The sequence below is a fragment of the Triticum dicoccoides genome, chromosome 7B (genome assembly GCF_002162155.2).
Source record: "Triticum dicoccoides isolate Atlit2015 ecotype Zavitan chromosome 7B, WEW_v2.0, whole genome shotgun sequence".
NCBI lineage: Eukaryota > Viridiplantae > Streptophyta > Magnoliopsida > Poales > Poaceae > Triticum > Triticum dicoccoides.
Genome location: NC_041393.1, coordinates 649,588,970 through 649,601,063, shown reverse-complemented (window position 1 = coordinate 649,601,063; position 12,094 = coordinate 649,588,970).

The following is a 12,094-nucleotide window of genomic DNA, read 5'->3' as shown; positions in this document are numbered from 1 at the left end:
TGTAACACCCCCAGTGTCAAGCTACAATAATCTCCCCCTAATGGTGCCATGTTGTCACATTACTGTTGCTAATCCTCACTTGATCCCAATCAGAATACAAATTCAAATCCAAATTTAAAGTCAAATAATTAAAGTTCTCAAACATGAAGCCTAAATGTTCAAAATCTTGCAAATAATCCATAACTAATTATGATGGTGAAACAATATTTTTATAAAGTGTTTAAATGCCTTATAATAATTAAAAAAGTAGCTTAAATGATAAATTAAATGATTTTTAAATCATAAAAATACTAATCTATTTTTATCTAGGTGCCAAACTTTTGTGGCAGTAACCTAAGTGAAAATATTAATTTAGGTGCAAGTGTTATATTTTGCAAAACTAAGTTTGTTTTAAAAAGAAATAGAAAGCAGAATCAAATAAAAGAAAATTTTAAAAGGAAAACAGAAGTGGAAAAAGAATAGAAAAAGGGGATCACACGACATTGTCCGCGCGGCCCAGCCGCGGTAACAATGCCCCGGCCCAGCCCACCTGCGCCTCGTCGTCCTCCCATGTTCACCCCGCGCGGTGGTAGTCCGAGGCGCATCCGTGGCTACGGATGGCTACGTGCCAGCTATCTGGTGACTCCCCAGCGACCTCAAGACACCGGGCACCCTCCCTGGCAACCTAACCCTAGACGCCACCGAGTTCTCCCCTCTTGCCCAGATCACCTTTCCCCGCGCACCACCGACGCCACTGCCGCCATGGCCGCCATCGCCCTCGCGGCCATCGTCCTCCCCACGCCCATCCGACATGCCCATTAGCTCCCGTTGCCATCCCCTACACCACCTACCACCCCGAGTTGGAACTCGGAGCCCCTGTAGCGGCTGCAACGACCTCATCTTCCTCCTCGGCCACATCGGATTGCCGCCGCCTGTTCGTCGTCATCGAGCCTTCCCCGCGCCCGCTTAGCATATCTGCAGGCCTCCTGTGAGCATCTTTCTCCTTCCCCTCACTCCACGCGTTCGATTGCGAGCTCTAGCAACTGAACTGCCGACGACCGAAATGCTCCGCCGCACGCGCTCATCTCCGGCAAGGCTTCGGTGGACCATTGGTCCAGTGCGTGCCTCCATTCGCTTAGTGACCTTGCGTAGGTGCCGAACACCGATCATTTTGCCCTCTGCAATGCCGTTCCAGAGCTCGACCGAACTCCGACGTCCGGCATGGTTGAAGCCGCCGTCGACACCGTCCGTCCCAGCCCCGGCTGAGGCTGCGAATGGGTGCGCCCGAGCCCCTGCTTTTGAATGCACCCAACCGTGCGCAAAACCGTGCCCTATGCATGTTTTCCAGCGATGGCCGAGCCCTTCGCCACGTTGTTGTGCTCGCCAGAGCAACTTCGGGACGCCTGCTGACCTGGCCGGCCTGGGGCCACCCCCTGGTTCGCCGACAAGTGGGTCCCAGAGGCCCGCTTGACCTGTTGACCACAGTCAACGCCTGACAGGTGCGGCCCACCCTTGTTTAACCAAAAATAAATTAAAAAAATAATTAATTAACTTAACTAGTGACTGACAAGTGGGCCCAGGTGCTTATTTAGCTAACTAGTTTAAATTTAAAAATCTATTAACCTCACTGTCTATGACATGTGGGTCTCAGCTATCAGGTTTGACCTGGACTGGCTGGATTGACTGCTGACATCATGCTGATGCAATATTCCTTTTCTGAATTGTTTTAAATCTGTTAAATTCTAGAAATTGTTTTAAAACTTCAAAAATTAATATAAAATAAATATATAAGTAAGATGAAAATAATTTATATATGAAAGTTGCTCAGAAAAATCCAATGAATCCGAATATGCAATCCGTTCATCTGTCACATGCCTCTAGCATGATGAACATGGAACCGTCCCCGCTCTTTCATCTGTTCGAAAAATGCCAAACTCTGGGAAAACATTCCCAGATGTTTCCCTCTTCGTCTGCAACGTGTAGTACTGCGTTAGAACACCCCTAGCTCCGCATATTGTCATGTCATGCATAGTTATGCATCTGTTTGCGCTATATTTATTGTTTCTTTGCCCTCTTCTCTCTGGTAGACACCGAGACTGACACTGCTCCTGACGTCGACTACACCCCTGACGACCAAACCTTTTCAGCAGAGCTTCCAGGCAAGCAAACCCCCTTGACCATTCCAATATCACCCATTCCCTTCTCTCTTATGCTTGCATTAGAATTGCTACTGCTTTTGTATGATTCTGTTCTGATGCATAGCTTGCTTTTGTACCTTACCTGCTTATCCTAAACTGCTTAGTATGAGTTGGTTAGTGATCCACCAATGGCCCCTCACCTTGTCCCGGTTACTACCGTTTGGTGACCGATGACACGATCAACGTGATCGACGTCCAGAGCCCGACACATCACATCACAACCCCCTTAATTGTACGACTCTGTAGAGGTACTATCGAGTGCCGAGGGTGATACCTCGTAACGCACTCTTGATGATATCTCTGTAGTGTAGTTAATCGGTCGTGGTCTACGGAGGGTGATTCCTCCTTCACCACTCCCGATAACGACCCTGTCGTGCAACACCTTGATACGTCCATTTTGCATCATGCTTTTATATCAATATTTACTTCATTATGGGCTTTTATTACACATCATATCTCAATACTTATGGCTATTCTCTCTTATTTTACAAGGTTTACCATGAAGAGGGGGAATGCCGACAGCTGGAATTCTGGCTGGAAAAGGAGCAAACATTGGAAACCTATTCTGCACTATTCCAAAAATCCTGAAACTCCACGAAACTTATTTTTGGAATTAATGAGAATTATTGAGCGGAAGAAACATCTCAGGGGGCCCACACCCTGGCCAGGAGGGTGGAGGGTGCGCCCACCCCTACTGGGCACGCCCCTGTCTCCTGGGTCGTCTGGTGGCCCTCCGGTGTCCATCTTCTGCTATATGAAGGCTTTTACCCTGGAAAAAATCGTGGGCAAGCTTACGGGACGAAACTCCGCCGCCACGAGGCGGAACCTTGGCGGAACCAATCTAGGGCTCCAGCAAAGCTGTTTTGCCGGGGACACTTCCCTCCGGGAGGGGGAAATCATCACCATCATCATCACCAACGATCCTCTCATCGGGAGGGGGTCAATCTCCATCAACATCTTCACCAGCACCATCTCCTCTCAAAACCCTAGTTCATCTCTTGTATCCAATCTTGTATCCAAACCACAAATTGGTACCTGTGGGTTGCTAGTAGTGTTGATTACTCCTTGTAGTTGATGCTAATTGGTTTACTTGGTGGAAGATCATATGTTCAGATCCTTAATGCATATTATTACTCCTCTGATTATGAACATGAATATGCTTTGTGAGTAGTTATGTATGTTCTTGAGGACATGGGTGAAGTCTTGCTATTAGTAGTCATCTGAATTTGGTATTCGTTCGATATTTTGATGAGATGTATGTTGTCTTTCCTCTAGTGGTGTTATGTGAACGTCGACTACATGACACTTCACCATTATTTGGCCCTAGAGGAAGGCATTGGGAAGTAATAAGTAGATGATGGGTTGCTAGAGTGACAGAAGCTTAAACCCTAGTTTATGCGTTGCTTCGTTAGGGGCTGATTTGGATCCATATGTCTAATGATGTGGTCCTTTCTCATATAAGAAATTGTCCAGGCTTATCCTTTGCTACAAAAGGATTGGGCCACCTTGCTGCACTTTATTTACTTTCATTTCTTGTTACCCATTACAATTTATCTTATCACAAAACTATCTATTTCCTACAATTTCAGTGCTTGCAGAGAAAACCTTACTGAAAACCGCTTATCATTTCCTTCCGCTCCTTGTTGGGTTCGACACTCTTACTTATCGAAAGGACTACGATAAATCCCCTACACTTTTGGGTCATCAAGACTCTTTTCTGGCGCCGTTGCTGTGGTGTGTAGCGCTTTTGGTGAGTGGAACTTGGTAAGGAAACATTTATATAGTGTGCTGAAATTTTCTGTTACTTGTCACTATGGAAACTAATCCTTTGAGGGTCTTCTTCGGGGTATCTTCACCCCGACCAGAAGAGAAAAGAGTTGCTCCTCAACCTACTGAACTTTTTGAAAATATTTACTTTGAGATTCCTTCGGGTATGATAGAGAAACTGCTAGCTAATCCATTTGCAGGAGATGGAACATTGCATCCCGATTTACACCTTATCTTTCTGGATGAAGTTTGTGGATTATTTAAGCTTGCAGGTATTCCCGATGATGTTGTCAAAAGGAAGGTCTTCCCTTTATCTTTGAAGGGAGATGCATTGACATGGTATAGGCTATGTGATGATACGAGATCTTGGAATTATAAGCGATTGAAGTTGGAATTTCACCAGAAGTTCTATCCTATGCATCTTGTTCATCGTGATCGTAATTACATATATAATTTCTGGCCTCGCGAAGGAGAAAGCATCGCTCAAGCTTGGGGGAGGCTTAAGTCAATTTTATGTTGATTCCACAATCATGAGCTCTCCAGGGAAATGATTATTCAAAATTTTTATGCTCGTCTTTCTCTCAATGATCGCAACCTGCTCGATATTTCCTGTGCTGGTTCTTATATGCCGAAGACTATTGATTTCAAATGGGACTTATTGGAAAGAATTAAATGCAACTCTGAAGATTGGGGTTCCGACGATGGTAAGGAGTCAGGTATGACACCTAAATTTGATTGTGTTAAATCTTTTATGGATACTGATAACCCACAAGTTTAGGGGATCGCAACAGTTTTCGAGGGTAGAGTATTCAACCCAAATTTATTGATTCGACACAAGGGGAGCCAAAGAATATTCTCAAGTATTAGCAGCTGAGTTGTCATTTCAACCACACCCGGAAACTTAGTATCTGCAGCAAAGTGTTTAGTAGCAAAGTAATATGATAGTGGTGGTAATGGTAACAAAAGTAAAGACAGCAAAAGTAATGTTTTTGGTATTTTGTAGTGATTGTAACAGTAGCAACGGAAAAGCAAATAAGTGAGAACCAGTATATGGAAAACTCATAGGCACCGGATTAGCGATGGATAATTATGCAGGATGCGGTTCGTCATGTAACAGTCATAACATAGGGTGACACAGAACTAGCTCCAGTTCATCAATGTAATGTAGGCATGTATTCCGTATATAGTCATACGTGCTTATGGAAAAGAACTTGCATGACATCTTTTGTCCTACCCTCCCGTGGCAGCGGGGTCCTATTGGAAACTAAGTGATATTGAGGCCTCCTTTTAATAGAGAACCGGAACAAAGAATTAGCACATAGTGAATACATGAACTCCTCGAACTATGGTCATCACCGGGAGTGGTCCCGATTATTGTCACTTCGGGGTTGCCGGATCATAACATATAGTAGGTGACTATAGACTTGCAAGATAGGATCAAGAACACACATATATTCATGAAAACATAATAGGTTCAGATCTGAAATCATGGCACTCGGGCCCTAGTGACAAGCATTAAGCATAGCAAAGTCATAGCAACATCAATCTCAGAACATAATGGATACTAGGGATCAAACACTAACAAAACTAACTCGATTACATGATAAATCTCATCCAACCCATCACCGTCCAGCAAGCCTACAATGCAATTACTCACGCACGGCGGTGAGCATCATGAAATTGGTGATGGAGGATGGTTGATGATGATGACGGCGACGAATCCCCCTCTCCGGAGCCCCGAACGGACTCCAGATCAGCCCTCCCGAGAGAGATTAGGGCTGGACGGCAGCTCCGTATCATAAAACGCGATGATTTCTTCTCTCTGATTTTTTTCTCCCGAAAGCCAATATATGGAGTTGGAGTTGGCGTCGAAGGGCCACCAGGGGGCCCACGAGGTACGCAGTTCTACTGAAAACAGCGTCAGTCCGGGTTAGTTCCATTCAAATCATTAAAGTTAGAGTCCAAAACAAGGGCAAAAGTGTTTGGAAAAGTAGATACGACGGAGACGTATCAGATACCGATGCTTTTCCTGGATTTAGCGCTAAGTATGGACTTGACTCTAAGATAGTAGCTTATTTCTGTGAATATTTTGCTACTCATGTTGATCTCCCTAAAGAGAAGTGGTTTAAATATAATTCTCCCGTTGAAGTAAAAGTAGTTGCACCTATTACAGTTGAAGAAAAGACTGTCACTTATAGTGATCCTATTGTTCCTACTACTTATGTTGAGAAACCTCCTTTTTCCTATTAGGATAAAGGATCATGCTAAAACTTTGGCTGTTGTTCGTAAGAGTAATACTAGGACTTATACACCTCCTGAGGAAATCAAATTTGAACCTAGTATTGCTATCTCTTGGATGATGATTAAGATGGGCATGTTATTTATTTCCGTGGTGAGACTGCTAATATTGCTAGACCAGATACTAAGATACATAGACCTGTTGTAGGCATGCCTATTATTTCTGTTAAAATAGGAGATCATTGTTATCATGGCTTATGTGATATGGGTGCTAGTGCTAGTGCAATACCCTATGACTTATATAAAGAAATTATGCACGACATTACACCCGTTGAATTGGAAGGTATCAATGTTACTATTAAGCTTGCTAATAGGGATACCATTAAACCAGTTGGGATAGTTAGAGATGTTGAAGTCTTGTGTGGGAAGGTTAAATATCCTGCTGATTTTCTTATTCTTGGTTCCCCACAAGATGACTTTTGTCCCATTATTTTTGGTAGACCCTTCTTAAATACAGTTAATGCTAGGATTGATTGTGAAAAGGATACTGTCACAATTGGCTTAGAGGGTATGTCTCATGAGTTTAATTTTGTTAAGTTTCGTAGACAACCTCGTGATAGAGAATTACCTAGCAAGGATGAGATTGTTGGTCTTGCTTCCATTGCCGTGCCTCCTACTGATCCATTAGAACAATATTTCCTTGACCATGAAAATTATATGTTCATGAAGGAAAGAAGGGAAATAGATGAAGTGTTCCTTAAACAGGAACCTATGCTAAAACACAACCTTCCCGTTGAAATTCTTGGGGATCCCCCTCCACCCAAGGGTGATCCCGTGTTTGAACTCAAACCATTACTAGATAATCTTAAGTATGCTTATCTTGATGAAAAGAAAATACATATTGTTATTATTAGTGCTAACCTTTCAGAGCAAGAAGAAGAAAGATTACTGAAAACTTTGAAGAAGCACCATGCTGCTATTGGATATACTCTGGATGATCTCAAGGGCATTAGTCCCACGTTATGCCAACACAAAATTAATTTGGAGGCCAATGCTAAACCAGTTAGAGATCCTCAATGACGACTGAATCCAAAGATGAAAGAAGTGGTAAGAAAGGAGATACTAAAGCTCCTTGAGGCAGGTATAATTTATCCCATTGCTGATAGTGATTGGGTAAGCCATGTCCATTGTGTTCCTAAAAAGGGAGGTATTACTGCCGTTCCTAAAGATAAAGATGAATTGATCCCGCAAAGAATTATCACAGGTTATAGGATGGTAATTGATTTCCATAAATTAAATAAAGCTACTAAGAAAGATCATTACACTTTACCTTTTATTGATCAAATGCTAGAAAGACTATCCAAACACACACATTTCTGCTTTTTAGATGGTTATTCTGGCTTCTCTCAAATACCTGTGTCAGCGGGGGATCAATCAAAAACTACTTTTACTTTCCCTTTCGGTACTTTTTCTTATAGACGTATGCCTTTTGGTTTATGTAATGCACCTGCTACCTTTCAAAGATGTATGATGGCTATATTCTCTGACTTCTGTGAAAAGATTTGTGAGGTATTCATGGATGACTTCTCCGTTTATGGATCCTCTTTTGATGATTGCTTGAGCAACCTTGATCAAGTTTTGCAGAGATGAGAAGACACTAGTCTCGTCTTGAATTGGGAAAAGTGCCACTTTATGGTTAATGAAGGCATTGTTTTGGGGCATAAGATTTCCGAGAGAGGTATTGAAGTTGATAAAGCTAAAGTTGATGCTATTGAAAAGATGCCATGCCCCAAGGACATAAAAGGTATAAGAAGTTTCCTTGGTCATGCCGGTTTTTATAGGAGGTTCATTAAGGACTTTTCTAAAATCTCTAGGCCCCTGACTAATTTATTGCAAAAAGATATTCCTTTTGTCTTTGATGATGATTGTGTAGAAGCATTTGAAATACTAAAGAAATCTTTGATCACTGCACCTATTGTTCAGCCGCCTGATTGGAATTTACCCTTTGAAATTATGTGTGATGCTAGTGATTATGCTGTAGGTGTTGTTCTAGGGCAAAGAGTTGATAAGAAATTGAATGTTATCCAGTATGCTAGTAAGACTCTTGATACTGCCCAGAGAAATTATGCTACTACTGAAAAAGAATTCTTAGCAGTTGTGTTTGCATGTGATAAGTTTAGACCTTATATTGTTGATTCCAAAGTTACTATTCACACTGATCATGCTGCTATTAAATATCTTATGGAAAAGAAAGATGCTAAGCCTAGACTCATTAGATGGGTTCTCTTGCTCCAAGAATTTGATTTGCATATTATTGATAGAAAGGGAGCTGAGAACCCCGTTGCAAACAACTTGTCTAGGTTAGAGAATGTTCTTGATGACCCACTGCCTATTGATGATAGCTTTCCCGATGAACAATTAGCGGTCGTTAATGCTTCTCGTACTGCTCCTTGGTATGCTGATTATGCTAATTATGTTGTTGCTAAATTTATACCACCTAGTTTCACATACCAGCAAAAGAAAAAGTTCTTTTATGATTTAAGGCATTACTTCTAGGATGACCCACACCTTTATAAAGAAGGAGTAGATGGTGTTATTAGACGTTGTGTACCTGAGCATGAACAGGAACATATCCTACGCAAGTGTCACTCTGAATCCTATGGAGGACACCACGCTGGAGATAGAACTGCACATAAGGTATTGCAATCTGGTTTTTATTGGCCTACTCTCTTCAAAGATGCTCGTAAGTTTGTCTTATCTTGTGATGAATGTCAAAGAATTGGTAATATTAGTAGGCGTCAAGAAATGCCTATGAATTATTCTCTTGTTATTGAACCATTTGATGTTTGGGGCTTTGATTATATGGGACCTTTTCTTGCCTCTATTGGTTACACACATATTTTAGTTGATGTTGATTACGTTACTAAGTGGGTAGAAGCTATTCCAACTAGTAGTGTTGATCATAACACTTCTATTAAAATGCTTAAAGAAGTTATTTTTCCGAGGTTTGGAGTCCCTAGATATCTTATGACCGATGGTGGTTCACATTTTATTCGTGGTGCTTTCTGTAAGATGCTTGCTAAGTATGATGTTAATCATAGAATCACATCTCCTTATCATCCGCAGTCTAGTGGTCAAGTAGAGTTGAGAAATAGAGAGCTCAAATTAATTTTGCAAAATACTGTGGATAGATCTAGAAAGAATTGGTCCAAGAAACTTGATGATGCATTATGGGCCTATAGAACTGCATACAAAAATCCTATGGGTATGTCTCCATATAAGATGGTTTATGGAAAAGCATGTCATTTACCTCTTGAACTTGAACATAAAGCATATTGGGCTATTAAAGAGCTCAGCTATGACTTCAAACTTGCCGGTGAGAAGAGGTTGTTTGATATTAGCTCACTTGATGAATGGAGAACCCAAGCCTATGAGAATGCTAAGCTATTCAAAGAAAAAGTCAAACGCTGGCATGACAAAAGGATACAAAAGCGTGAGTTTAACGTAGGTGATTATGTGTTATTATTCAACTCTCGTTTAAGATTTTTTGCAGGAAAACTTCTCTCTAAATGGGAAGGTCCTTACGTTATCGAGGAGGTCTATCGTTCTGGTGCCATAAGAATCAACAACTTCGAAGGCACAAGTCCGAGGGTGGTGAACGGTCGAAGAATTAAACATTATATCTCAGGTAATCCTATCAATGTTGAAAACTAATATTATTGAAACCGTAACCCCGGAGGAATACATAAGGGACACTTTCCAGAACGTTCCAGACTCCGAAAAGGAATAGGTATGTGGTACGATAAGTAAACCGACTCCAAAACATTTCTAATGGCAATTTTTATCAGTTTTGGAATATTTAAGAATTTTAGGAAGAAAGAAGTAGTCCGGGAAGGACACGAGGCCTCCACGAGGGTGGAGGGCGCGCCCACCCTTACTGCGCGTGCCCCCTGTCTTGTGGACACCTCGTGTGCCTCCCGGACTCCGTTTTCTTGCACGTTACGTATTTTGGTCGGTAAAAATTCATTATATTAACTCCCGAAGGTTTTGACCACCGTATCACGCAAATATCCTTTGTTTTCGTTTCGAGTTGTTCCTATTGCAGTTTAAGAGCAAGATGTCTTCTCAAGAGTCAGTCGGGGAGAGCCGGGTGTCTCACTCGACACCAGGTCCAGGAGCAAATAGCAATGCTTATCACTTTGGACCATCAACGGAGGACGAGATGGAGGCCGACTTGAAAAGGATAGATGCCATGGAGGATGATCAAGAAGTTACCTCTCGTCTTCAAACAGAATTCATGATGGGGGAATTACATAGCTCGACTATTCCAAATTTGGTCATCCCTTCCAACTTTAGATTTCTTTCTTATGAAAATATGAAAAAGAGCGTCACTTGTTCTCCAGAAGCTATGCAGCATCCTTGGGTAAAGGGAGCTTTAGCCGTTACGGGCAAGCTCCGCAAAGAAATTATGGACCTCAAACAACAAGTCAATAAGTTCGAGGAGGAGAATCGTATCCTGAGGGGCATCATTGCCAAGAAGATCATAACACCAACCGTGAAGAAGGAGGCATAATCAAATGGGTATGGGCACTCCCCTTGGCAACTGCCAAGCTTGGGGGAGGTGCCCCAGTATCGTATCACCATCACACTCCTATCTTTACCGTTTTATTTAGTTCAATCATTTTTAGTAGTATCTTGATCTAGTAGATTGAAGTTTTAGTATCAGGTAGTTTTGACTTTTGCTTTGTGATCTCTTTATGTAATCGAGTCCGTGAGTTATCTATAATAAAGATTAGCGTTGAGTCAAGGGCTTTGCTATGTTGCTATGATCTTGATAAAGTAGAGAATAAAAGAGTTCATATTGATCTTATGGTTAGTGATGACTTCACACATAGAAAGTATGAGGCGTATAAGTTGTTGAGAGTTGATAAACATAGTTTTGGTCATTGTTTCAATTAATAGGAAGTAATAAGGAAAGAGAGGTTCACATACAAATATATTATCTTGGACATCTTTTATGATTGTGAAGCACTCATTAAGTATGACATGCTAAAAGAGTTGACGTTGGACAAGGAAGACGACGTAATGGTTTATGTTTTCTCACATCTCAGTTAAAGTATATTGTCATTGACCTTCCAAACATGTTGAGCTTGCCTTTCCCCCTCATGCTAGCCAAATTCCTTGCACTAAGTAGAGATACTACTTGTGCTTCCAATTATCCTTAAACTCAGTTTTGCCATGAGAGTCCACCATACCTACCTATGGATTGAGTAAGATCCTTCAAGTAAGTTGTCATGTTGCAGGCATTAAAAATTGCTATCTAGTTATGTATGACTTATTAGTGCAGAGAAAATAAGCTTTATACGATCTTGTTGTGGAAGCAATAAAAGCGACGGACTGCATAATAAAGGTCCACATACAAGGGGCAATATAAAGTGACGTTCTTTTGCTTTAAGATTTTATGCATCCAACCCTAAACGCACATGACAACCTCTGCTTCCCTCTGCGAAGGGCCTATCTTTTACTTCATGTTTTTACTTTATGCTTGAGTCAAGGTGATCTTCACCTTTCCCTTTTTCATTTTATCCTTTGGCAAACTCCTGGTGTTTGAAAGATCATGATATATATATAAATATATATATATATATATATATATATATATATATATATATATATATATATATATATAGGGAAAATGCATCCTACTATCGGGTGTAGCTACACCCGTTTCTCATATACTATCATGTGGTAGTATATATTCTACTTTATTATTTTTATTATGTTCATATACTATATCTAAGATACTCCCAAGTGATTTGTATGAAAAAATTGCAAGTGAGGTCATAATTTTATTGTATTTGTGAAATACATACATATTATACGTGAAATAGAGTATGCGCAAAATATGATAC